We start from the raw sequence: 27943 nt of genomic DNA on the forward strand, positions 1-27943 counted from the left end.
TTAGATCCTTGCATTGCTGAGAAGGACTAAGTCTATCAAAGTTAGTCATTGCACAACGTGGTTGTTACTGTGTATAATGTTCTCCTGGTTCTGCTCACTTCACTCAGCATCAGTCCATACAAGTCTTTCCAGGTTTTTCTGAAGTCAGCCTGTTCATCATTTGTTATAGCACAATAGTATTCCATCACATTCATATACCACAACTTGCTCAGCCATTCACCAATTGACGGGCATTCCCTCAATTTCCAATTCTTTGCCAAATACTGCTCTAGCACTCCATCAGAAATCTCCATTGTACCTTTCATGACCTAATTTGCATTATATTTATCTGTATATGCATTTATTTCCCCAAAAAGAATATAGGTTATAGGAGAAAAAGTATCCTAGCATACTGATAATGGAGCTGTCAGGTAGTCCAATCATTTCAGAAAGAAATATGTTTTTCTGAAGTCAGCCTGTATATATAGCTTCTCTTTCCCTCCCAGATGTGTGTATTCTTCAAAGTGGATGATCATGTCATCCATGCCTTTACTGAAATCATTTCTATCACTGTTAAACAGTACAGATGCCTGGAGTGCTCCACTAGGAACCTCCTACCATTCTGACCCTGAACTATTAACAACTATTCTTTGTGTCCAACCATTAAACTGGTACAAAATCCATCTGATTCTAAGATCACCAAATCTCTGTATCTCCTTCTCCATGAGACTAATATGAGAAGCTATGTCAAAAGCTTTGCTAAAGTGGTGCTATAAAAGAATCATGGACAACTATAGTGGTTTCCAGACTTCTCAACCCACAGATGCCAAAGACAATTTAGAAAGTCAGTAGGAAAGGTCTGTGACTGTGATGAGAGAGAAACTTGGTCCCACCCCAGTCCCAGCACAATAGAGCTGCTATAAATATTTTTGTACATGTGGGTCCTTTTCCCATTTTTATGATCTCTTTGGGATACAGCCCTAGAATCCAGGTGATATTTTCAAGGGAAAAGAATGCAGTGATTTCTGCTGATAAAGGTAACAAGAGCAAACCATCCCATCCAAGACAGAATAAGAATGAGGTTTGGCTGAAGTCCCCAGGTAAAGCTTAGGCCTTGAGATCCTTTAATGGGAGAGGCAGTGCAGTAGAGGGGAAAGCTCATTGGCCCTGAAGTCAGAGGACATGAATTCCGATCCTACTTCTCAAACTTATCACTTCCATGACTGTAAGCAAGCCAGTTAATCTCCTTAAACCAATTTATCCTCACTTATTAAATGAGGAACCTGAACTATTTGGCCTTTCAGGTCCCTTCTAGCCCTAGATCTAATTCTAGGAGTCAGAATTCAGATCATCAGTGATCTGTCCAATCCAGCATCTTGGAGAATGTGGTTATCGAAGAAAGAAACACAAAGTTTCTGTCATTATCATCACTACCCACCAACAATCTCCTTAAAAAAGTCCTCCCTTTAGCAAAGAACATTAGGTGAGCAAAACAAATGAACTCATTGACTATGTCAGAAAACAAATGTCTTCTTCTGCACCTCTGCACCATCATCTCTCTGTCAAGAGGTGAGAAGCATCATTCATCATTAGTCTTCTGAAGTCTTCATTGGTCATTGTATGGATTAGGAGTTTAAAGCACTATTTTCCTTACCATCATAGTCATCCTATAAATTATTAATATTTTGGTTCTGCTCTCTTCCCTCTGCATCAATTCATATATGTCTTCTAGGTTTTTCAGAATCTGTCCTTTCTCTTCCTTGTGAGTAATAACAAGCCGTCATATCCATATATCATAATCTGCTCAGCCTTTTCCAAACTTATGGGTACCTCAATAATTGCCTTTTTTTGCTATAGCAAAAATTGTATTTTAAAACATTCTTGAATGTATGTTCTTTCTCTCTTTATCTGCTTTCCTTTATGCATATGCCTAGCAGCAGTTTTACTGAGTAAAAGTGGATTTGCAGTTCACGTTACATTTCACATTTGCATTTTAGTACAGTTACATATTTCTTTCTGAAATGATTGGACTACCTGACAGCTCCATTATCAGTATGCTAGGATACTTTTTCTCCTATAACCTATATTCTTTTTGGGGAAATAAATGCATATACAGATAAATATAATGCAAATTAGGTCACGAAAGGTACAATGGAGATTTCTGATGGAGTGCTAGAGCAGTATTTGGGAAAGAAGCAAGGAGGGTTTTGTAGTGAAGTTGGCCCCGACCAACTTCACAGATGCCAAAGAATTGGAAAGATAGAGATGAGGACTGAATTAATTTAAGACACGAGAGACAGTAATAATATATAATATAGAGCTTCTCTATGCTTGTGTAATCTTCTTAATGGACTACACACTTATCATAGGTAAGGACCTATAGGTCCTTACCTTACAGGGTGGTTATGAGGATTAAATTATAATGTAAGTAAAGTGTTTTGCAAACCTTAAAGCAGTTATATAAATGCTAGTTAGTACTAGGGACTTCTCTTTGACTAAACTTTGTAACCTATGGTCTAGTACTCCAAGAAAGACGCTTAGAGAGAGAATATTTGATCTTGGGAACTTCTCCTAAATCACTGTTTCCCTCAGTTTCTTCCTGTTTGGGTTTCCCCCAGAAGTCTCATAATCTGGATTATTCATTTGTGTTTACATCTTCACAGATGTTGGTTAAAGGGTCCCAACTGCTTTTCAAGCACTTGAAGTTAAGAGATCGTATTGGACATAGGGCAGCCTTTATTTAAACTCACAGAAAGAATTTGAAATGTCAAGTGGATCACAGGAGCCTAGAACAACCAAAATTCTGTATTTGTCTTTTGTGAGTTCTACTTTCCCTTCCATTGACCTATTCAGGATTCCATTCTTATTAAAATAACTCTCAGGTATAATTGCTGAACCATTGTCAGTTATATTTGAAAGATCATGGAAAAAGAGAGAGGTACCACAAGTTTAGAAGACCAACACTCTGATTTTCAAAGAGAGGAAGAGAACAGAATCCAAAAAATACAAATCAGTAAGCTTGGTTTTATTCTCGGGGTGGGAGGGGGAATCTAGAATGGATTAGTAAGAGGAGGGTCAGCAAACATCTGGAAAGGGAAGCAATGATCACAAAAAGCCAGCCTAGATTCATCAAGAATAGTTCTTTCCAGACTAACCTCATTTCCTTTGCTGACAGAATTACTAAGCTAGTAGATGAGAGTGATGATGTTGATATAGTTTACTTACACTTTAGCAAAGCTTTTGACATAGCTTCTCATATTAGTCTCATGGAGAAGGAGATACAGAGATTTGGTGATCTTAGAATCAGATGGATTTTGTACCAGTTTAATGGTTGGACACAAAGAATAGTTGTTAATAGTTCAGGGTCAGAATGGTAGGAGGTTCCTAGTGGAGCACTCCAGGCATCTGTGCTGTTTAACAGTGATAGAAATGATTTCAGTAAAGGCATGGATGACATGATCATCCACTTTGAAGAATACACACATCTGGGAGGGAAAGAGCATGATGAATGATTTCAGAGTTCAAAGAATTTTGACAGACTAGAGAGTTGAGCTGAATCTAATGAGAAGGAATTCAATCGGGATAAATGTCCACTCTCACACTTGAGTACAAATAATCAGTGTTGGGATTGCAAGATGGAGGAAGTATGGCTACACAATAATGGTTCTGAAAAAGATCTTGAGCTTCTCAGTAGACTGCAAGTTCATTTGGAGTCATCAAAGTAATGTGGCAGCCAAAGAAACCCAAAACCAAAGCCAAAACAAACAAACAAAAAAACCTGAATGTGATCTTGGGTTCCATTAAATGTAATTTTTAAGAATAGGGGAGGAATAACTCCTCCATATTCTGCCCTCATCAGAACCAATCTGGAGTATTGTGCTCAGTTCTGCGTATCGCAGTGTAAGGCCAGTGATGTACTTCAGAGTCTTACTGAAGAGGGCAACCAGGATAAGGAAGGGACTCGAAAAGACCAAAGGAACTAAGGATTTTGAGCTTGAAAAAGATGCAGGAAAGCTGTGTTGTGTGTGCCAGGTCTGTCATTCACAATAGGGATTAGGCTCATTCTGTTTGTCCCCAGAAAACAGAACCAGGAGCCACAAAGATGAAAAAGTGAAATTTTATCTTTAGGTAAGAAATAACTTTCTAATAATTAGATCTAAAAATAATTAGATCAAAAGTAATATGACTTCATTCCCTTCTCCTATTGGTGAATTCTTCCTGGAAACTCCATTTGGAGTAAGAGCCCAAGCCAGCTGTTGTTCATTCCTTTCTTTGCTCTAATTCTGACTCTAGACTTTTCCCTTATTGCCTTGTGCAGATCATTTTTCCAACCCCTGCCTTTCTATTCCCTTTTATGTGTGGTCTTCTCCCATTGGAATGTAAGCTCTTTGAGGGCACAAACTGTCATCTTGCTTGTATTTCTATTTCCAGCACTTACTTCAGTGCCTGTAACATAGTTAGTGCTTAATAAATGTTTGTTGATTTGATTTTCCTTAAGTGGTGTCCAAGCACAGATTGGTCACTACTTGTTGGATAGATTATAGTGGAGATTCTTTTCTTGGATGAGTTGGACTAGAAGACCATTGAGGTCCATTCCAATGCTCTGAATCTGTGATTCTAATTCTTATAGTACTGCCCAATAGGTTTGGATTCTTCCTGGAAAGAAAATGAACTTGAGGATGCTAAAAAATTCTGTCCTCACATTTTAGCAAGTTCTACTTTGAAAGCAAGGAGCTCATACAAGCTCATAGCCTTACGGTACTAAGTATTGCACACACCTCCAAGAAGAGAAGGCAACTTGCAACTGCTAGAGAGGCAGCTTCCTTCCCATTGGACTTGCACTGTCTGAATAATTCATGGTAGTGGAATGTCAAATTTGGGTTTCTCTGCTCTGTGTTGTGGCCCAGTCTGCTGAGTTCCCTCTATATAACGGCACCAGGGTTATATGCACCATCTTTGATGCAGGAACTGTCTCACTCTTCTGAAAGACTGGGGTTCAGAAACTTTTGCTGTTCCTGTGGAAAGCAGAGGTTCAGGAACTCCCTCAGCCCTATGGTTTTCCTTTTCTTAGCTGCCTTTTCCCAGACCCTCCTGTTCCTCTCATTTTCTAGCTTCTAACTCTGTGGCTTGGTAGGTGGGTGGGTACAGGGAGTCCTTGGAAGGTGCAATGTGCTTGAAGGAGATAAAGGCTTGATTTCTCCCATTTGCCCCTTGCCACCCATCCAGGGCCCCAGGACTGGTGGCCAGTCTTTGGCCTTTGCCCACCTCCCTCCCTAGATCTCCCCTTAGAGCTCATCGCTGTTTTGAAAGGTCACAGCTTCAATCAACAATAACCTAGGAAAATCGCACAATTCCTGATGTTAAGGCTTCATTTCTCCATGATGAAAACAGCATCTCTCTAGAAGGCAAAATCAGAAGTCTTCATGAGTAACTGAGGTCTGGAATCATGGCCATGGCTCTTTAGTCTTATCTCAGAGCTCATTGGCTCTGGAGTCAGAGGCTGGGTTCAAATCTTGCCACCGACTTTTCTTACTATTGACTTTTGGCAAGTCCCTTCACTTACTCTGGCCTTGGCTTCTATGTGTAGAAAATGATGACAAGCTTTCTACATCCTAGTTTTTGTAACTGTGTCTCATCTAGCCATGATATCCAAACTCATGTGGGAATGGACTGTGTTAATTAAACCTTAGATCTCCCCAAGCGCCTACCTCTGTGCTCTGCACACTGTGGGCATTGAACAACAACCTACTTTTCCAACTTTATTACAATATTATTTCCTTCACACACTCTATGCCATAGCCAATCTGGCCTTTTTATTATTCTTCCAATATGGGTCTTCATTTCCCATCTCTTCACTTTTGTGTAGACTGTCCTTTATGCCTAGAATATATTGCCACTTACCTAGTTTCCTTCACATGCCATCTTCTCTGTGAAGATTTCCCTGAAACACTAAGGTCCAAGGATCTCCTTTCCTATAATTCCTTTCTAGTTTGTGTTTACCTAGATATGTACATGTCTCTACCATCAGAATATAAGCTCCCTGAAAGCAGGGGGCCACCATCTTATTCATCTTTTCATTACCTAGCTCAAGTAGTAAAATTCTCTGTCTAGGGCAGGTCTTCTCTTCATTTTTATATTTGTATTCCCAGCCCTTAGTACAATGCTTGGCATATAGTAAATAGGAAATTCTCTTTCTCCCTTTCCTCCTTTGTTCTTCCCTCTTTCCTTCCTTCCCTCCCTCCCTCCCTTATGCCTTCCCTCAATCCCTCCTTCTTTCCTTCATTCTTTCCTTCCTTTCTTCCTTCTACTCATTCATCCATTTATCCATCCATCCATCCATCCATCCATCCATCCATCCATCCATCCATACATACATACATCCATCCATCCATCCATCCATCCATCCATCCATCCATCCATCCATCCACCCATACATACATACATACATACATCCATCCATCCATGTTGCTTGACTAAAATGGAGGCTAACAACTTTATATGTGTATCCTTAGGTGTGGAAATACTCATCATAGCTTCCCTCTGAGCAGTACACATCACTTTGGCACATAGCAGACATCTGATAGTTTTTTATTGCATTGAGCTAAAATCCAGAGAACTGTTTTTGTTTTGTTTTGTTTTGTTTTGTTTTTTTAAGTAAGATTTCACCTGAAGTCAAATTCAGGAATCTGTTTTCTCGCACAAATTCTTATAAACCTCTAATTGGTATTTTAGCCTGGCTTCCCCACAGTGATGGTTTATTAGTTAGAACTGCTAAGTCAATCTGTGATGCAGCCACTGTTAAGAGGGATGGTAAAACACAGTGGTTCAGAAATTCAGTTCAGAGAAGCAGTTTACTCTTTGGTTGTTCAACCTCTCCTTTTGAGCCAATGTGCCTCTCCTATTCCCTGATTGGCAAAAGAAGCCAGGTCCCTGCTGAAAAGCAGTTCATATATGGCAATAGTGAGGGCTTTCTGATCATTTCCAAAGCCTCCCTACAGTCCAATGCCCATTGTCTTTGGTACTCTGAGTGCACAGACCATCGTCTCCAAGGACTCATCAAACAAAGAATTTCTGAGTATGTTCTGTGTATCCATCCCTGAAGATACTTTGTGTGAAGTGCAAGGGGTGGGGAGGTGTTTCTAATATTCATGTTGGCTGAGGCAGCCACAGCAAAGCTTGGGGAACCTTACAGAGGTTGGAGGTGACTATATTTCTCCAAAGGAGACCAACTTAGTCATGATTTACAGTCCTTTGGGGTGTTAATGAAGATGACCTTTTGGTCCACCCAAATTCCAATGTCCCATATCCGTAACATAATACCCTTTATTATTCTAACACAATTTAGCTATGTTTGATAAAATTTTAAGTTATGCCTTTTTTTTTTATTTTGGAAAATTCTGTGTGTAACTAAAAATCAAGGACAATTATGTGTGGAGGGACCAAAATGGGGTTGGGGGGGATTGGATTTGAGCTCTCAGCCTGGGGTTTGGCCACTTTTATTAGTTAAACCCAATTGAACCGGGTCATTTTCAATACCCAAGAAGGTAATTGAGCAATAGTAATAGGTCTTTCCCAGAGGAGCTGAGTGAGATGAGTCTCATTAAGGAAACCAACCAATTATCTTTAATGAATGGCTTGGTCAAGGACACAGGATGCAAAATCATTCTCATCTTTGATAAAGCTGCTGTGTGGGGTGGGAGAAGGCCTTTTAAACTAGAGCCAAGCTTGAAACTGTTTACAAGAAGGTCAACCCTAAGATGGACAGACAAGTTTGCTAGGGTGGCTGTCGAGTTCAAGGTGGAATGCTAAGGATGTTGGGTTTACCTTTGTGCACTGAGTGAGCCATCACTGGGGCTGAGCTTGACTTGAGGAAGCTAGTTGTTTTTCAGATACCTGAGAAACTATTCTTAGGTTAATGCAATACTTGCTATGGATTCATTACCCAATAACATGATCAAAACTCAAGGAATACTGGATTTGGATTCAACGGACCCAGGTTTGAATCCCAACTCCGCTATTTACTCACTTTATGATCCTGGACCAGTATTCATATCTGTATAATGAGAGAGTTGCACTAGATGACCTCTGAGTCCCTTCCAACTAAAAATCTATGAACCTATGGTGGGATAAAATTCATCTCATGTTTTTCAATAAATGTTTTTTATATTAAATGAAGATTTCTGTTTAATTCAATTAAACAAACATTTCTTAAGCAGTTATTAAATGCCAGGCAAAGACATAGAAAAAGTTACAAAGAATAAAATAATACTTGCCCTCAAGAAGCTTACATTCTTTTTTTTTTTTGGTTCAGTCATTTCAGTCATGTCCAATTCTTTGTGACTCCATTGAGCATTTTCTTGGTAAAGTTACTAGAGTGGTTTGCCATTTCCTTCTCTAGCTCATTTTACAGAGGAGGAAACTGAGGGAAACAAGGTTAAATGACTTGTCCAGGGTCACACAGTTAGTAAGTGTCTGAGGCCAGATTTGAACTCATGAAGAGGAGTCTTTCTGACTCTAGGCCTGAGACTCTATCCACTGTGCCACTTAGCCGCCCTTAGCTTACATTCTACCATGGGATAATAATTGTAAAACATTTATCATAATGCCTGGCACATATTAATCCTATATAAATGCTAATTATTATTATTACCGGGTAGAAATAGCTCTTCACAGAGAAGTGGCTATGAAGTACTTGGTAAATTAATGTGCAGTAGTTTTTGTTGTGGGAGAATGAGGTGGAAGAATGAAGAAGAGGGGGAATAAGGCACAATCTCCATCTGAACCATGAATGGAACTAGGGATCTCAAAGGCCTGGGGGGAAGGACAGAGGCAACCTTGCACAGTGGATAGAAGAGAAGATTCGGAAGCAGGAAGACCTTTGTCCAGGTTGCCGAGTGGATAGCATTCTGGGCTTCAATTCAGGAAGGCCTGAATTCAAATCTAGCCTCAGACACTTGCTAGTTGTATGACACTTCACAAGTCACTTAAATTTTCTCAGTCCCATTTTTCTCATCTGTCAAATGGGGACAATAATTCTGATGCTATTGTGAGGAATAGCCAAAATAGTATTTTTGAAAGTATAGGATAAATGTTAACCATTATTCTTGTTGTGGAAGAGGGGAGCCAGGCTTTGTAAAAAGCATGGAGATAGAAGATGGAATATTGCATAGAGGGAACAGAAAAAGGCTGAGTGTAGAGTATATGATGAAGATCATAATATAATAAGTCTGGAAAAATTGGAGTCAGAGTTTGAAAGATTTTAACTGTCAGAGGAATCTGTGTTCTATCCTAGAGGCAATGGTGAGCCACTTAAGTATCTTGAGCAGGGAAGTGACATGATCAGAACTTTGGTTGGGGAATATCAAATGGGCATCTCCGTATGCACAAAAATATACTGTTGGGATACAAATCCCCGCTTGTAAAGATGGTACTTTGGAAAGGATCATGAGTACATTATCATCTTCACACACTCATCCCTATAGTTGTCCACAAGAATGGGTCATCTTCTCAATCTCATTATGATCCATAATGGAGATACCTCAATAATCTACTATTATGAAATTTATTTCTCTGATTTCATTTCCTTCCATTTATCTTCCTAAACCCGTCCATCAGCCTTGTCAGAACCTCCAGTCCCAACAGCCCTTCTTCTACTCTTGGCCCATCACCCTTTTTTGGCATCACTTTCTTCCCTTCATAATCGTGACATTACGGTTGATCCACTGGGCTCTATCGTGTACAGTTAATTTCCTTGTGTTCTTGTCCCATCCATTTCCTTGCTGCAGGCAACTGAAAGCCTAGGTTATCCCCACCATCTTCTTTCTCTGCTCCTGCTCATCGCTGCTGGAGGAAGTCACACAACCTTAGTGCCTGGATCCCCTACAGATGCATATTATTTAATCTTACCTTGCCCCTATAGTGATCCTTCTAGTATCCCTTGACTTTTCATAATACTTCTCTCAGTTACTTTTTCTAAAACTTGGCTTCTCTCTTCAAGCCTTTTGTGCCACTCTCTCCTGTACATCAAGGCCGTCACCTTCTCCTTTCTTGATGACACTGAGACTATCCACAGTGAGCTTCCCAATCATCTAGCAACTCATTGTACTTTGGTTTCTGATTCTACTATTCAACTGCAGATGCTCTTTTCAAGGTTACCACTGATTTCTTAATTAAACCCAATGAACTCTTCTCAGAATTAGTTCTCTTTGATAGTGACACATCCTTTGGCACTGCCAACGCCCCCCTCCTCCTCCTAGACACTGCCCTCTCCTTGGCTTCCATGATGTCATTTCCTCTCAGTTCTCCCCTTACTAGTCTGACTATTCCTCAGTCTCCTTTCTTGGATGGCTATCTATCTTTCCTGAATGATGGTGTTCTCCAAAAGGTCTGTTGCGTGCCCTCTTTCTTTCTTTTTCCACAATTGTTCTCATTGGTGACCTTATTAGCTCTCTCAGGTCCAGGGAACATTTCTCTGAAGATAATTCCCACTTCTGTATATCCAACCCTCTTCTCTCTGTCAATTCCATTCCTGAATTTCCAAATGGAAAATGATCATAAAATAAATAATATTTATATAGCACTTAATGTTTCAAAGCCATATATATATATATATATATATATATATATATATATATACTCATACATAATTTGCTAGACATTTCCACCCACATACAGCTCAAAAATCAACATGTCTCAAATGTAACCCATTATCTTTATCCTAAAACAAAGGTTCTGCTTCTTAACCCTAACTTTGAAGGGCCTTATGAATATATTTCAGGGAGACCATGAACTTGGTTTGGGGGAAAATTGCATCTTTATTTTCACTAACTTCTACCTAAAATTTAACATTTCCTTCAATTCTGAATGTAACCAATATATTATTCTGAGAAGTCTTACAGAGACTTCTCCAGGCCGCCCAAGGTATCTGTGACAAAAATTGGTTAATAACCCTCTCCTAAACCTACCTTTCCTTCAAACTTATTTCCCAAAAAAATCACTGTTCTTCTCTCATCTATCTTTAAACCCCAGTAGTCATCTTTGACTCTTTCCCCTCTCCCTTCCCCTCCACATCTAACATATTCCATTTCTACAACATCTCTCATTTCTGTCCCCCTTCTATCCATCATATGACCACCACCCTAGTTCAGGTCTTCGTTACCTCTCATTTGGGTTATAGCAACAGCCTCCTAATCAGACTTTCCGTTCTCCTCCACACAACTACCAGGCTGATATTCCTAAATCCCAACTCTGACCATATTATGCTTCTGCTCAGGAGGCTTCCGTAGCTCCCTGGTGCCTCTAAGATAACATACAGATCCCTCAGTCTGGCATTCAAAGCTCCTGCCATTTGGATCTAGCCTACCTTCTAGGCTTATTTCATGTTGAGCCTCCTTTATGAACTCTGCATTCCAAAGAATCTTACTAACTGTTCCCTGAGATAAGATAGACACACAAAGTCCATGGAGTGGCAATGAGGTTGGGTTGAAGCCTAGATGTATTATCAGATTATCCTCAGGTTAGGTCCTATCTCTGACAATAAGTAGTTGTGTCAAGTCACTGAAACTCTTTGAGGATGTTCTATAAAATGAACATCCTCATAGTGCCTCTCTCTCTCATGGCTGCCATGGGTCTCAAATGGGATAACCTCTGTGAACCTTGCAGTATCATGTAAGTATCAGTTGTTGCTTTATCATAAGGAGCCAAGACAGAGTTATGGTTCAACTCAATAAACATCTATTAAGTACCTAATTTATGCAAACTATGCTAGGTACAAGAGAAATTAGGTTTAAATAAAATATAAGCTCTTCTCTCAAGGACCTGTTGATGCCATTACTTCAAAGAAGTTAACCTGAAGTGACTATTATGTACAAGGAACTGTGGATACAAAGATACATTCATTCTCAATTCTTTTAACATTTATTAAATCTCTACTATGTGCAGAATACCCTATAGGCCCTGTGGGAGAAAGTTTAGATTAAATACAGGCCCCATCCTCAAGACTCTTATAATCTAATTCAATTCAACAGGGACCTCCCTAGGATGTACCAGGTATTGTGCTCGGTGTGAGACTGCCCTCCAGGAGCCTACATTCTGCTGAGGTGACACCCGCAGCGTGATAAACATATCCATACATTCTAGATGACTAATCAAGAGAGCTAGTCCTTCTAAAACTACCTAGAATGCATGCTCAACCAATACACTACTCAAAGAAGATGGGGATTCTGTTTCTAAGAGAATCATGGTGACATGTAATGGAAATACATTGGAAAGCGTTTGGCACACGTGTAGACATTTTATAATTGGTTCTGGTCTGCCAACCACATGGCTGATGACAGCCTCTTTGCTTCCAATTGAAGATACAGAACTGACGGTGCCTTCAAAAAGTCTTAATTGGCTTCATATTCTGGCTTCCTTGGTGGACCACTGCTCTTGGTTTGACTCCTTATCTGATGTTGTACAATGAGATATAATGCTCTAAGGGCAGAAGCCTTGGGTCCTCTCCTGCCAAGGCCAACGTGTGGCCCTGCGAAAAAGAGTCATGGATCTTTGTCTAAATAGTGTCTATTATTTTGTTTTAGTTGAAGGAGATTAACCTGAAGGCTATGATCTTTTGAGTCTTGAAAGTATTTAGGAGTAGAGTCCTTCCTGAATCTTGCAGCCTCCCTAGTATCAATGCCTTGAAGAGTAAACAGCAACCTTCAGTTCTCATTCCACTCATCCAGAAACATGGCTACATTTGGACAAAAAATTTACATAGAATGCCATATAGAAACTATGTTAAGTCTGAGCGCACTGTTCCCCTCAAATTGAAGCTGTATAGGGGAGAGTATGTCCTCCTAGTTGTTTCAGGGAAGGGTTTGTGCTTTTGCATTTGTTAAAATTTTTAAGTAAACATCCGTATGTAAAAACTAGTTTCTAGTAAGTGGTTATATGGAACTTGGGTGTTAATCACTCACCAACGGCTAACATGGGGAAACACAACTGGTTGGGGCCCCAGCTGATAGCATTAGAGAATAGATACCCTAAATACCTCAAGGATACCCCTAGAGCCCAAAGAGGAACGTGTAGCAGCCTGGCTCTGGGAGAGTGACCCCTGAGATATATTTGCTATACAAAGTATATAAAAGCATTTCAAGAGGGAACTGTGTTCAAAATCAAGTTGGGGGACACATATTGCATCTGGTATGAATGAAATAGAGATATGTATAAATTGTCTATGTGTGTGGTCTGACATAGGAATGAAGACTGAAGACAGAAGTAGATCTTAGACTCCATTTTTGATGAATTATTTTAAGCTACATTGAATAAAAATGATTTTGATTTTGTTCTGGACTTATCTTTTCATTTATACTGGAAACTACCAGTAAAAAAAAAAATCCCATCAACCAATTCAGATCAGTACATGTTCTGCAATTTATAATGTTAATTCTTTAGATTCTTGAGATTTTCAATGACTTGTCTAGGCTCTGACATCCAGCTTGCAGCAGAGGTGGGTAAATCCAGATCTCCCTTACTCCAATACAGGAGCTCTATCCACTTACTTCACCTAAAAAGGATTTTGCTGATTAAGAAACAAGTAGGATATTTCTACTAAACAATAGCATTTCCATTAGATTTTTCATTAGCAGCAAAACAGAAATGAGAATAAAACAGAATGATTTCATAGTAATATGAAGGCTAGAGAATTCACCACAGCACTGCCCTGGCTTGCTGCAACACACCCTGCTCTACTGTGAGTGAGAGAGAGTCTGTTTTTCTTGGAGAAGAGAATGTTATGTGTCTGTTCTTAACTCTGTCACAATCCCTTCTAGTTTGCCACATTTACAAGTTAGTATTTATCTAATCAAACCTTTACCACCTTATAACTTATATTTCTAAGATTTATATCCAAAAAAAAGAAACTTCCCTTGAGGAGGATGGCAGATGCAAATTTGTCCAGTGGCTTCTTCAAACGCCCGGGGCCATGCCCAGTGTCCTGGAGGATCCCTGCAGGGAGCCTTCCCTGTTAAAGTACCATGATGAGATGCTTGAGGGCCTAGAATGGTGGGGATGGCCTAAGTGCTCAGTGGGCTTCTGATAGCACTCCTGTTGATGCTACTCTGCTATGGTGGATTGTCCTGGAGTCAGGAAAAGCCTGCCTCTGACATTTTCTAGCCGTGTGACCATTGTCAAGTAATGGAACTTCTCAAAGACTTGTTGTTGTTGTTGTTTTTTCATCTAAAAATGGATGTAATAATATTTGTAGTACCTATCTTGCCAGGTCATTGTCTGAATGAATTAGATTTTAAAAGTGAAAAGCACATTGCAAGATTTAGAGGGCTATGCAAAAGTCAGTGATTACCATTATAAAATGGGCAGCACTTCATTGTCAACTGAATTTTATCGGATTATATATTTAGAACAGACCTCCAACGTCTTTAGCCAGCCCATCCATTTTAGAGATAAGGAAATAGCCCCCAAAGTTAAGGAAATTACCTAAGGTCTCTTGAGCAGTCAGTGCAAGGGCTGAGATTCAAACAGAATCAATTCAGTTAAATGAATATACAAGAAGCATGAAGGGTATGTCAGGTGCTGAGGATACAAAGGGGAAAAAATGAAAACAGACCCTTTCCTTCAAGGAACTTACAATTTACTTACAATGCTGCTGCTGTTCCTGATGCAACAGCAAAGTGTATGGAAATCAAATGCAAAGCAATTTTGGTGCCCTTCCTCCCACCTCACCCTCATCATGAATCATTTTAGGAAATCAGAAATCAGAAAAGGCATTTTCTTCCAAGGTAGCACGTGAGAAGAGCACTGAACGAGGCCAAGAATTCTAAGAGGCTGAAGAGAGGAGGGAGAGGCCAGGTATGGGGATGTTGTGTAAGAAGAACAGCTACAGGCCATTAAAGGTGGGGTGGAGAAGGTGGGAGGGGAAATAATGTGTAATCAACATAGAAAGACAGGCTGATCCAAGACCAGAAGGGCTTTCATGAAAAACCAAGGAGTTGATTTTTTTTTTTTTATCCTATGGCCGATAGGGAGCCAAAGAAACTTCTAGTGCAGGGAGTGATGTGAGCAGACGCCATAACTGATCATTGATCATCCCACCTCCAATACTTGCTGCCTATGTAAGCCTGGCCAAAGTTTCTTTGGTTTTCTAGACTTCAGTTTCTTCATCTATATAATGAGGGGCTTGAAGGAGATGGTCCTTTCTAGTTCATTTCAAATATCTGTCTATAATACTACATCCTATGGAAGAAGGTGATAATATTGTTCAGTCATGAATACAAGAATCATGGTGGTTAAAAGCCCAGATGAAATTGGCCAACAAAAATTTGTCATAAAGCCAGTCAACACAGTTGCATAACTTCCTCTGACTCCAAATCCAGTAGTCTTTCTTCAACTTATTTATTTGATCTATGAGTAAGAATTCCTTAGTTCTGAAACATTTTCAACTCTTTGACAAGCATTTTACCCAAAAGTTTGATTTGATTTTCTAAAGGGTTGTATCTTTGTTGGCAACTTTGATGACCCCCAGGGGTTATCTCTGGGGCCATTCAAGTCTCCCTCTAGGTAAAGCAATCACTATCCTTGTAGCCTGCTCCCTTAGCCATAATCTGAAATCAGTTCATTCTGCCAAACTGTCCCAAGAATTTATGTTCTTTCATTCGTCCACTCAGTTGAGTACAAATTTGTGACAGATTTCATTTGACTTCACTTTTAAAGAAACATTCTGTTTCTGAAATGCAAATCCTCATTTTATTTCCAATCCTAGTGAAGAGTCGGCACCTTTAAGTGCCATTTCCAGTCTAGGAGTAGGGTAGACACCTATCCCAAGTGATGACAATTTTTAGATGAATTGGGCACAGAAAAGGTGTTCGAAACAAGAATCCAATTAAAATGTGAGTGGTTACATCTGGGTACCTGAGTCTGCTACAAAGTGTCCAAATAAGATGACTCGACACCATTGCTCACATCTGGCCTGAGGCCCTTTCTCCAGGCCTGTGTCCTGTGTTGGTTCTGCTGGCCTGGCTTTTGGTCTGATGCTTGGCCCATTTCTGGTTGAACTGTGGTTGGGACAAACATACCTTGGAATTCCAGACAGGACTCTCATTTGCAAGAAACATGATCACGAAGGTCATTATTGGACTGCTGAAATATTGCTTTTCAGATCCAAGACCTCACCTCTTCCAAGGTTTGTATCTATTTTATCTAAACCAGCAGTAGTTGTAATCACCATCCTATTTTTTTTTTTTTAACATAGAAATGTGCTATCAGTTCTTCTCAGGCTTGAGTGTTCTCCCACCTGTCCTCAATTTAATGGACAAATGAAAGCACATAAATCTTTGTGACATTTTGGCAGAAAGCACCGATTTCAGATGATTCCTTTAGGAAACTCTGGCCCCAGGTGTTGGGCTTGCATAAACTTTTGCAAAATGTGAATTTGAGCAGGGCCGCACAAGCGCAGATTCACACAAAAGCACACCCTCTCCCTGCTTTTGCCCCAAGCCCCCAAAGGTGGTTACATTGGAAAATGGGAAGGAGCAGAAGTTGGGGGAAGGGAATAACATGTGTGCAAACTTCATATATCTTTTCCACACCTTATGTTAGACCCAGACAGTGAAATTCTAATTACAGCCCCATCTGGAAGGAGGGAAAGTCCGGTAGTTTACTACTCTGAGTGGTGAAGCTAGGGACACTTCTTGATGGAGGACGAATACATGCATGTTCTATTTTCAGCCCTTGGTCACACTCAACAAATGGCATGAAAGATGGGATGCTCGAACAGGGTTGTGAAACATCAGGAATAATACTAGCAGTAATAATAAAGCTTGAAATGCTTGGCTACCTTTCTCAAACCAGATGGCTTATGATTGTTATGACAGCTCAGAACCTGCCTTCAAGGAACATAAATCCTTGATAAAAATACTTGGCACATTGGTGCTGCCCCGTCTCATGGGTGGAATGGAAAGGGTCTGGCTTTTTCTAGAACTACAAATCCAACTGCCTTAGGGGAGCCCTCAGAGCAGACGAAAGGCTGTGTTGGCAACTTTCCAAGAGTATAGGGTTGTACCCCATTTGTGTTAAATAAGCAAAATCACAGACACCTCATCGTTAACCTGGATGAGAAGTCTCAAGAGTCTGAGACTCCTAACCTTGACCTGCCCTCCCTGTAGTTTGCTGGAGTCCCAAAGAAAGAGTCTTCGTTCCTTGAGTCCCCATGGAAGCTTCCATTGTTGAAAGGCAACTTGGCCACCACCAACATGTAATGGAGAGGGGCTAGGGAAAACAGAAGAGTTTGGTGGTACCTCAAGATTACAATAGTGCTTGTTGAAGGCTTAGGTCCTTCTTTCTTAGTGGCATAATGAATAGAATGCTGGACTTGGAGTCAGGAAGATAAGTTGAAATCTTACCTCGGACACTTACTAGGTTTTTGATCTTGGACAAATCACTTTGCTTCACTGGGCCTCAGTTTCCTCATCTATAAAATGAGAGGGTAGAACTCAATAGCCTCCAATGTTCCTTCCAGTTCAAAATTTATTATCATGTTATCCTATCATCATTTATCATTGGAAAATCCAATTGAGTCTAAAAGTGGGAGAGTTGTGAGAGTGTAGACATGGTAGAGAAATGCTGAGCTTGCCCCCCCCCCCATTGAAGGATGCTAGTGGAAAACAAGATATCAAGTGAACCAAATTGTAAACAAGGGAAGTGGTAACAGCCAGTGGTATCTCTTCAAATCAATCAGAACTGAGAATCAAGATTGTAGACTAGCAGAGGGTTAAGAACTAGAAGGGAGCTCTGCGCTCATTAAAAGCAACCCTAAAACCACCCATTTTATATCTGAGGAAACTGACTCAGGAAGGTAAAGTTACTTGGCCAGGGTCATACACCTTATAAGGTACAGAGCTGAGGCATCATTTCATCATAGATTTAAAGCTAAAACAGAACTTAGAGGTAATCTTGTCTTTAAATTTAGGTCTCCCGTCTCCCAGTTCAGTGGTCTTTCCACTTTAGTTGGGTGGCTAAGAGAAAAGAAGTTCATTGGGATTACTGGAGATGGAGGTAACTAGACTGGACAAAGGAAAATAATTCCATGCCCAGAGCTGAAATTTGAGGCAATGGGAACAGAGGCTATTCAGGTTTTATTTCTTGTTTCATGAGAACCTATTACAGTGCTGGGCAAATAACTGGTGCTTAAAGCCCTAGGAAAGGCCTTCTGGAAAAATTAGGTTTTGAGTTGAGTTTTGAAGGAAGACAGGGAAGCTCAGAGGTGGAGGTGAAGAGGGAAACTATTTCATATATAGGGGACAACCAGTGCAAAGGCACGGAGATGAGAGATGAATGATCCATCAGAATATTCTACTTATCTAGGTTATTTTCCTGCTTGAACTTCTCATGGTTACTAGACAAAAAGGATACAACTTTAGATGCTACCTCTAGTTGGTTCATTTAGAAGACCGTAGGCTTATTTCTCTAGCAAGATTGATCAGAAAGCCTCTTTCATATCCATGATGATGACTTTTGGCTAAATTAATGGTGAAATGTAGGAGAGAAAATGCACATTCTCTGCTTGAACCCATGGGCCCAAATAATCCTTCCTAACATGCAGGTTTCACTGTGTCTCCCTTCTTTAAGAATCTTCATAGTCTCTCTATTTCCTCTAGGATAAAAGGCTAACTCTTCAGCTGGCATTTTGCATCTGGCTCTGATAGACATTTCCAAACTCATTTCCCATCACTCTCCTTCAGGAATTCATATTCCAGCTAAACTGGCCAACTTTCTCTTGCCTGAAATTGATATTCCAGCTTCCACCTCCATGTTTTTGTGCAGGTTATTCCTGATGCTGAGAATGCAAGCCATCCTCACCTCCAGGTTTTAGAAATCTTTACTTCTTTCAGAGGTCAGTTCAATGCTACCTCCTATGTGAAGTTTCATGATCCCTAGCTCTCATCATGCTTCCCCACATCTCATTATTTGGTATTTAGTCATCTACATCAATGGTATATTTCTTGATAGAATGTCAACTCTCCTGTATGTGTTTTCTTCTCCTATTACAGGGGTTTTTATTTTATTTTATTTTATTTGTGGTCATGGGCCCCTTCTGAAATCTGGTGAAGCTTATGGACTGATTTTCCTAATGATATTTTAACAGTGATTTTATTTAAAGTGAATGTTTTCAATAGTAATTTTATATTAATGGTTTAATATAACTTTTATGTAATATCAATAATTAAAATTAATTTTGAAATGCAGGGAATTACAAGGAAAACAAAATGTAATTTAATAAAGTATTTTTTTTAATTCATTTTCATAGCCCACTGAAATTTCTCCCTGAAGTCCTTTGTAGTCTGCCAATCCAGGTTAAGAACTTTTTCCTATGACAATTTTTGAGCACACAGAATATCTTGCTTTCTTTTATTTGTATCTCTAAGTCTTGGCACAGTGCCTGATATATGGAAAGCTCTTAATAAGTGCTCATTCATACAAAGAGGTCGCTAGTGAAGTGACCCACAGAATCTATCCTTGTCCTTTGTAATAGTTAACATTTTTTATCAGCTCTATGTAGAGGCAGAGATGATGTGCTTATCAAATTTGAAGACGACACAAAGCTGAGGTGAACAGTTAACCTACTGGATGCAAGTCAGAATCTAAAATAGATCTTAATAGTCAAGTCGAGTCAAGTCAACAAGCACATATTAATTATTTTCTATGTAGCAGTCACTATATCAAGCACTGAGGATACATATATAAGCAAGCAAAGATGTTGCTGGCTTCAAAGAGATTATATTTTAATGGGGGAAGACAATGCATAAAGAGACCTGAAAAAATATGGAAGAGGGGAGATGAAGGTAGCTAGTACAGAGGTTTAGAGAGTTGGCCTGGAGAGAAATAAAGACCTGGTTGGTCTGTGCTTCCTCCTTAAAATGGAGGAACCAGTCAATCCAAGGGGGAAGCAACAGGGGCAGACAGGACTTCCAATGTAAGAAGAAGTCCAGGGGTAGAGTCAGCTTTTTGAATGAATAAGTTTCAATGACCTGGTAAAAAAAAGTCCTCAGGAGATGAATCATGAGCAGCCTAGAGAGGAGTGAAAACATTATTATTTACTAGAAAACCAGGTTCAACTGAATCATTTGAAGTTCTTTTTTTGAGGAATAAACGTAAAATCTTACATGTAGGTTCAAAAAATCATCTTCAGAAGTCCAAGATGGTGGAGTTGGAAAGTCAGTCTTCAAAGACCAGGGATATTGAGTCTCAATATTGAATCGACAGTGATATGTCACAGCCAGACAAGCTAATGCAGTCTTGGGCTTATTGAAAGAGGCCAAATATCCAAAATTGGGATACCTATGGTCCTTTTGTAGTCTGTCCTTCTTAGATTATGGCTACCTCAAGTGGTATTCATAGGAAGATAATCCAAATGAAATCCAGCTTTATTAAAGTTGATTTTCATAAGCAATCCTGGTCATTCTAGCAGGACTTAAACTACAATTGGCAATAATATATGACAATTTTCAAATAAACTCTCTTCTTCCATGGACTACCAAAAACTGTGAAGTTGCTATAAATACCGATGAAGAGAGTTCATTATATCTTTTACATTATGAAGGTTTATAGGGGTGGTAGACACTTTCACATTTCACATTTGTTGTTTAACTACTTTTAGGGAACCTACTACAACTTGGAGAAAAGGAAATGAAAAACTGCAAAATTCTTACTGTGAAAGAAGATCTCTGATATATAAAAAAAGGAGTTCTGGCTCCTTGTAGTGAAGCCATAATGGAAATCCAGACGGCCTGAAAGAGGGGGATTCACACAATGGATTAGGGTGATGTGGCATCCAGGTATTTTCACTCGCTGTCTCCCATGCTTGGAAAGCTCCTGGCTTCACTGGCTTCCTTTAGGTCCAAGCTAAAATCCCATCTTCCAGAAGTGTTTCTGGGCATCCTCTAACGTTATTCTTTCCCTCTGTTGGTTATCTCCAACTTCTTCTGTATGTATCTTATTTCCACATAGATTTTGTATCTTGACTCCCCTCATTAGATTGTGAGCTCCTTGAAGGCAGGCCTGTTCTCACCCCCCCACCATCTTTGGTGACCTCAGCACTTAGCACAGTGCCTAGCCCATAGCAAGTACTTGGTAAATGCTTATTGACTTGGCTTGAGGAAAGGCTATAGGGACAGGTTATGACACGCCCTTGGATTGGAAGGAATCAAATATCTGCTGGTGGCAAACATAAAGGGAGAAGTATCAGCTCATTCTAAAACAAGGGTTATTCACCTTTTTTTTTTTTCTGGTATGGACCTCTGGTGAAACCCAAGGACCACTTCTTATATGCAGTAATGTTTTAAAATACATCAAATAAAATACTTAGGATTATAAAGGAAACTAATCATATTGAAATAAAATGTATTTTTTTCCATTCAAATTCACAGATTCTTCCAAAAGCTATCCATAGATAACTTGGTGGCTTTTGGATCTCAAGTTAAGAAATCCTACTCTAGAAATCATCTTCTCTGACCCCCACCATAGAGGCTGAGGTCATCAGTGTTCCTAAGAATACATCTGATGGGAAGAAATCTTAAGAATCTTCTACCAGTTTCTAAGATAAAATCCCCTCCCTTTTCAATGCACCCTTTTTACTCACTCATTGATTTATCCCCTCAAGGCAACAATAAAAAGGACCATGATAGCTATGTAATTTTATTTTTAAAAAAAGATGACTTTTTAAAATATAAAATTGACAGGAAATGCTTTTAAATGGCACAGTTTTCAGATATAACCAAGTATCTCAAACTTGCCCAATTTTCTGGGCATCTCTGGCTCTTAAAGCCTGATTTATTTTCGCACCTCCATTTTCTATAACATTACAAAATCCATATCAGAATAAACCTTTCCCTCTTCCCCTGTGGATAACTTCTCTCTCTTCTTTGCAGGTAAGCTTTGGGAGTTAAGTTCTGACTTTGGAGAAGCAAGATTAGCTGTAACTCATAGATCTCCTCTGTGGTTCATTCTTTACATTGCACTGATTGCTTTTAACATTTCCTTTAGTCATTCTCTTGGCCATTGTGGTGAAGATATTGCTGGTGGGAGGCAGTGCCAGAGAAAGCCAAGATACAAGGTGACCAGGTGTTTTGATCTGGGGTCACTATTAGAAAGGCTGTTAATTTTTTTTAATGGCTCACTCAAGATCCTTATAACTTTCTACAGTAAAAGGATCATTATCTGGATGTCATTCTTTCGTATGTTTTTTTTCCTGTTAGAATGTAATGGATAGCTCTGTGGTGTGCAGTGGACAGAGAACCAGCTTTGGAGTCAGGAAACCTGGGTTCAAGTCTTGCCTCTAAAACATGTTTATCCTCCTATTTCAAAGAGGACCAATGACATCATAGAGTGATATCTTGACTTGTGCATGAATTGGATTTAAGTGAGGCAGATTTACATAAAATTGTCAGCCTCATTTTCTTTTCCAGAATCATCAAAGTGCAGTGGCAGGACAAAAGTTAGGACAAATGGTGATGGCCTGGGATGTAGTGGATGACCTTGGTGTCTTCAATGTCTGACCAAACTCTAAGTACTCCATGGTACCTGCTTCATGGCCGTTGGAACAAATTGCTCTCATCCTCCCATCCCACTGGGGGAAGTCTTCACATGCTTGGGGTAGACATCCCCCTAACTCACTGGTGGGTTTGAGGCCTCTCGTTTACTCTCCCCCTGGTTTAGCCCATTTGCCTCTGACAGATACTATCTGACCCTGGGTGGTATAAGTAAGAACAGTTGGTACCAAATATCCTCCCACTTTGGGGCCACACTGTCCCACAATGGCAGTCCAGGGGAAACTAAGCTCTAGCTTAGAGGACATGTGGCAAAGGGTTAAGTCATATACGATGGTTATTGGAAAAGCTTTTCTCTTTTTATAGAATTCCAAGAAATTTTCCTTAGGTATGCTGTAACTGTTTGCTGGGATCCTTCTAGAGTCTTGATGTTGCTTTTGTCCTCGGACACCCAACGTGGACATTGCTATCAACTAATATTATTCTAGAGACACTAATAGTATGCTAACAAGATGTCTAGATCCTCTACCTTTCTGAAGTTCACATGGTCTTCCTCTAGTCAAGGGTGTGGGTGGAAATAGAGGCTTTCATCTGCTACCACCTTCTAACTCCCTCTTAGGAACTGAACTGAAACTGCTTTTTCCTGTAGGTGGATGAGATGTTTGAATGCTGTGTTCTAAACTGGTTTGCTATTTTCCATAAGTTCTGTGGGACATGACCAAGTGACTTTAGCTAATCCTAATATATCTTCAGCGTAGCATCATATTATTTCATCCAATGGCTTAAAGAACTCTGCTTCTTCCCAACTGGATCAGTTAAGTCATTCATACTTAACTTAATGCCTTTGATTAACTGATTCCATAGAGGTATTCTCATCCCAAAAGATCAGGACTACAGTATCTTGTTAGTTACATTAATTAGGATGGGAGAGGGCGATTGACTCAACTGATCCCTTATCTTACACATACATGAAGAAACTAGACAACGATTTGATCTCTATCTTTCTTCTTATTACTACCAATCATCTCAAATTCAACAGCAAAGTTCAATTGCACTCAACAATTCTTGATACATAAGTCTATATTCCAGTTGGAAAAGGAAACCACTCCAGTATCTTTGCCAAGAAAACTCCATCAGCAGTAAGGTGCACAAGGTCATGAAGAGTTGGACATGACTAGCCAACTGAACAATAACAATAACAAAAACATTCCGGTACATTTTAAATTCCTTGAGGGCAGAATGTTGCATTTTTTTTTTGCCTTGGTGCCTCTGGTGCTCCCATAGTCCATTACATGTTGTATGCCCTCAATAGGTGCTTTTTAAAATAAAACCGAATAACCATATACCCCTGGCACAGAGATTTATACTTTAAGGGAAAGAACATGTTAGCTCCTCTTATGGGGTGTAGACTTCACATTTCCAGGTGATTTTGGAAATTAAAAGAGCAGTGGAAAGTTGTTTTATCTCTAAAGTGATTGGGGACCAATGCTCTAAAAAACATTTTGGGGGGGGTAATTTGTCTTGGAAGTGCTCATTGGAAGCCATAAACTGGCACAGATGAACCTTTTTTATTTCTTTTACAGTGACTCACTTTCTATACTTCAGAAGAGCTGCTAGAATTCTCTGAGAAGTACAGAGGAAGGGCTATTTAGGGAAAAAAGAAAAAAAATATTGAAATTTCTCTCCTGACAGCTTCTCATTATGCCTATAAAGGAAGTTCAAACCAGTGAACAGTCATTCACAATCAAGTCTTCAAAATCTCCCACAATGGACTCACTGACTCTGCCCCTGCCCCAGGCACCCAAGGCAATGAGTAATCCTTTTGTGAAGAACACAGTGTCCTCACATCCTCATCTTATTCCTCAAACTCTAAGGTTTGGACATTCTGGTATTTTTGGGGCCTCACCACTCCTGAGAGCTGCAAACCACCAACGCTTGTCATTGCTAATTCTGGTATTCACATGTACACACAGCGCTCTTGTGTTCAGTCAATCTTACTAATTACACATGTGCAATGCCTTTGGGGGGGAGTGGTCTGGGCCAGAGGAGGTCTAAGACAGGCTTCCTACTCATTGGTGACTTAAAATCTAATGCAAGAGATAATGAAAACTGATAAGACAGACAGGTAAAAAAGCAAATGTGACCTTGATGTGAATTAAGAAAAGGGAAACTTTCAGGAATAAGGAAGCCATAGTCCTGCTGTCTTCTATCCTAGAATATTATATTCTGTTCTGAGTGTCAGAGTTCAGGAAGGACATTAGCAAGCTAGAGAGCATCCAGAGGAGGACAACCAGAAAGGAGACAGGTTCAAAACCTAGGCCATATGAAAGTCAGTGAAAGGAATTGGGCATATTTAGCCTGAAGAAAAGTCAATCAGTCGATAAGCATTTTTAAAGTAGCTGCTACAAGCCAGGTATTATGCTGATTGCTGGGGACACAAAGGGAAGCAAAAGACAGCCTTCATCTTCAAGGAGCTCACAATATAAAGGAAAAGAAGATGTGAATGGGGCATGAATGTTGTCTTTAGTATTTGGAGACCTGTTATATGGAAATGAAGTTAGACTTTTTCTTTTTAACTTTCAATGGGTAGAACTTTTACAAGTTACTAGGGGGTAAATTTAGGATGAATGACAAGAAAAAAAACCTGTAAAATTATTTAACAAGGAGATCTATCCAAAAATAGAGTGGGTGATCTTGGGATATAGCAAGCTCCCCATCACTGGAGGTTTGCAAACAGAGTTTGGATCCTCTCGTCAGGTACGTCATAGAGGGGATTCCCTTTGTGTATGTGTTGGACCAGATGGGCATTTAGGTTACTTCCAAATGTGAGATTCAAAGATTCAGGGATTCTGGAATTCTGTAATTAGTGACCTTCATTTTCTGTCCTAGACTGGACCTCACTCCATATTTGATAGATTTCTACTTTGAAGTTTAAATTCCTATTTGTCTGGCTTTTAATTCTCTCTTCTGAATGATTTTGAAGAAATTTGAAAGAGGAAGTAGATGTGTGGTCCTCAACTAGCATCTGCCTGTGATGTCTTCCTATGGTGCCATGGTGAGCCTGGGTCCTTGAGTATGAGCTCTAGTGTGTCCCATCAAGTGAAAATGGTTTTGAGTACAGTGACATTTCTCTTCCAAGGACTTGACTTGCTAAGGTCTATAGAGGCTCATCATTGGAAGGCTAATCACAGGTAATAAATATTTGGGCCACACCATGCATAAAACTTCAACTTAGATGTAGAGCATTGGCAATCTGAACCATGACTATTAGAGAGGCTATCCAAGCTGATGAAATCTCACATATGCCAAAGTACTGGTGAAGAACTATGTGGTACAGTCAATAAATGGAGTGAAGTGAGTCAGAGGCTCATCGACTTTGAGCTGGAAGAGATCTTAGAGTCCATGGAGTCTAAACCTCTCATTGTACAGATGAGTAAACTGAGGTCCAGATGGGTCAAATCATTTGCCCGGGGTCATACAGTTAATAAGTGTCTCAGGCAGTGTTTGAATGCAGGTCTTCCTCATTCCAATTCTAGTTCCTTATCCATGGCACATGTACTGTCCCTAAGAGTCAGAAAAGGGAGAGATGAGAGGGAACCAGTCATAAGGAAAGCATCATGGAAGAAGTTTGGGTTGATCATTGAAAACCAAATGCAACACCATGTGATAGAGAGAAGGGAAGAGAATGATAAAACCCTTTCAAGTGGGAGAACAACATCAGATGTAGAAACATGAATTGTAGAATCTTAGAGTTGCAAAGAACCCAAGGGATCGTTGAATCTAATGTCCATGCTGACAAAATGGATCCCCTTCATAACATCTCTGATAAACTATCACCCAGCTTGGGCTGGTATACCTATAATGACAAAGAGCTCTCTCTGTGTAATGATGCAGTCTACCCCATCTTTGATCGTCTCTAGTTGTCAGGAATTTCTTTTTACTGACTTGTGTCTCATGTAATGTTTCCCTATACTTCCTATTCATTTGATTTTAGTGCTGCTATTGGGGGCTAAACAGAGTCAATCCAACCCTTCTTCCACATGAGAGCCATTGAAATGTTTGAAGCAAGCCAAGATATACCTCTGGAGCTTCTTTTCTTCAGGCTAAACCCCTCCAGTTCATTCAATGAATACCAATTGGATGAATTTTCAGGTCCCTCACTGCCCGAATCCTGGACATATTCACCAACAATCATCTTTAAAATGTGGTACTCAGAACTCAAAACAATGGTCTAGGTAGGGTTTGGCCGCTGCCAGGTCACATATTAGATGATTCAATAGAAATGGCCTGGAAGGGTCTAGCGGTTTATCCTGAACTAAACGAAGCAACCGTAGCCGTTTCTACCCGATCGACAAGGTAAAAGGCATTTTTTGTTATGTCTTTAGGAATACCGTGAACTTTGTCCATGAGAGATTCTCCCTAGATTTGAGTATTATCTTAATTTAATTGAATAATTCAATTCCACAAACATTTATCAATGTCTGCTATCCTCAAGGCCCTGTGCTAGGTGCTAGTGATAGAAAACACTGTAACAACAATAACAACAACATTTATAGAGTGATTTAAAGGTCTTCCAAGCACTTGTCCTCACAACAACCCTGGGAAGTGGATTCTACTATTATTCCCATTTTACAGATTTGGAATTTGAGGAAGACAGAGGCTTATTGACCCACCAAGGGTCACCTTGTTACTCAGTAGCACAATTTGAACTCAGATTGTCCTGCCTTCAATTCCAGTGTTCTATCTACAGCTCAGTCTAGCTGCCGTAAGATATAAACTTGAAAGCCCCTGCTCTCTAAGAATTTACATTCCACCAAGGGGAGGCATGCTATGCCCAGAAAAGTAAACACGGGGTAATCTGAGGAGGCAAAGATCACTAGTAGATGGGGGGGGCGGTCCTGAAGGGGTTTTGTGTGTGTGTGTTGGGGGGGGTGACGATATGAAACTTGAATAAGGTAAGGGCTCTTCAAGGTAAAAGTGAAGGGTGAAAACCTTCCCAGCATGGGGCATGGTCTGCAAATCTGCAGATACTGGTGAGGGAATGGCCAGCGGAAGAAATGGCACTGAGACATGTTTGCCCTTAAAATAGGATGAGAAAGATCATAGTGTCAAATCAGGCCACAAAGGGAGGTGGGGGCTGGATTAGAGAGGCCCGTGGAATTGGAATCTTTTTAAGAAATGTTTTCATTGTTATCTTTTGCTTTTTGATTGCCTTCAGTTCTCAGTGTAACTGATTTTCTCTCCCCAGAGAGCCCTTGTTACAAAGAATATAAAAAAGGGAAAAAGAAAAAGCAATTTGATAAAAATGAATTAATAATTACTACTACTACTACTAGTACTACTACTACTACTGCTACCACCACCACCACCACCACCATCACTACTACTACTACTACTACTACTACTACTACTACTACTACTACTAC

The sequence above is a fragment of the Vombatus ursinus genome, unplaced genomic scaffold, assembly GCF_900497805.2.
Source record: "Vombatus ursinus unplaced genomic scaffold, bare-nosed wombat genome assembly UNPS02014817.1, whole genome shotgun sequence".
Classification (NCBI taxonomy): domain Eukaryota; kingdom Metazoa; phylum Chordata; class Mammalia; order Diprotodontia; family Vombatidae; genus Vombatus; species Vombatus ursinus.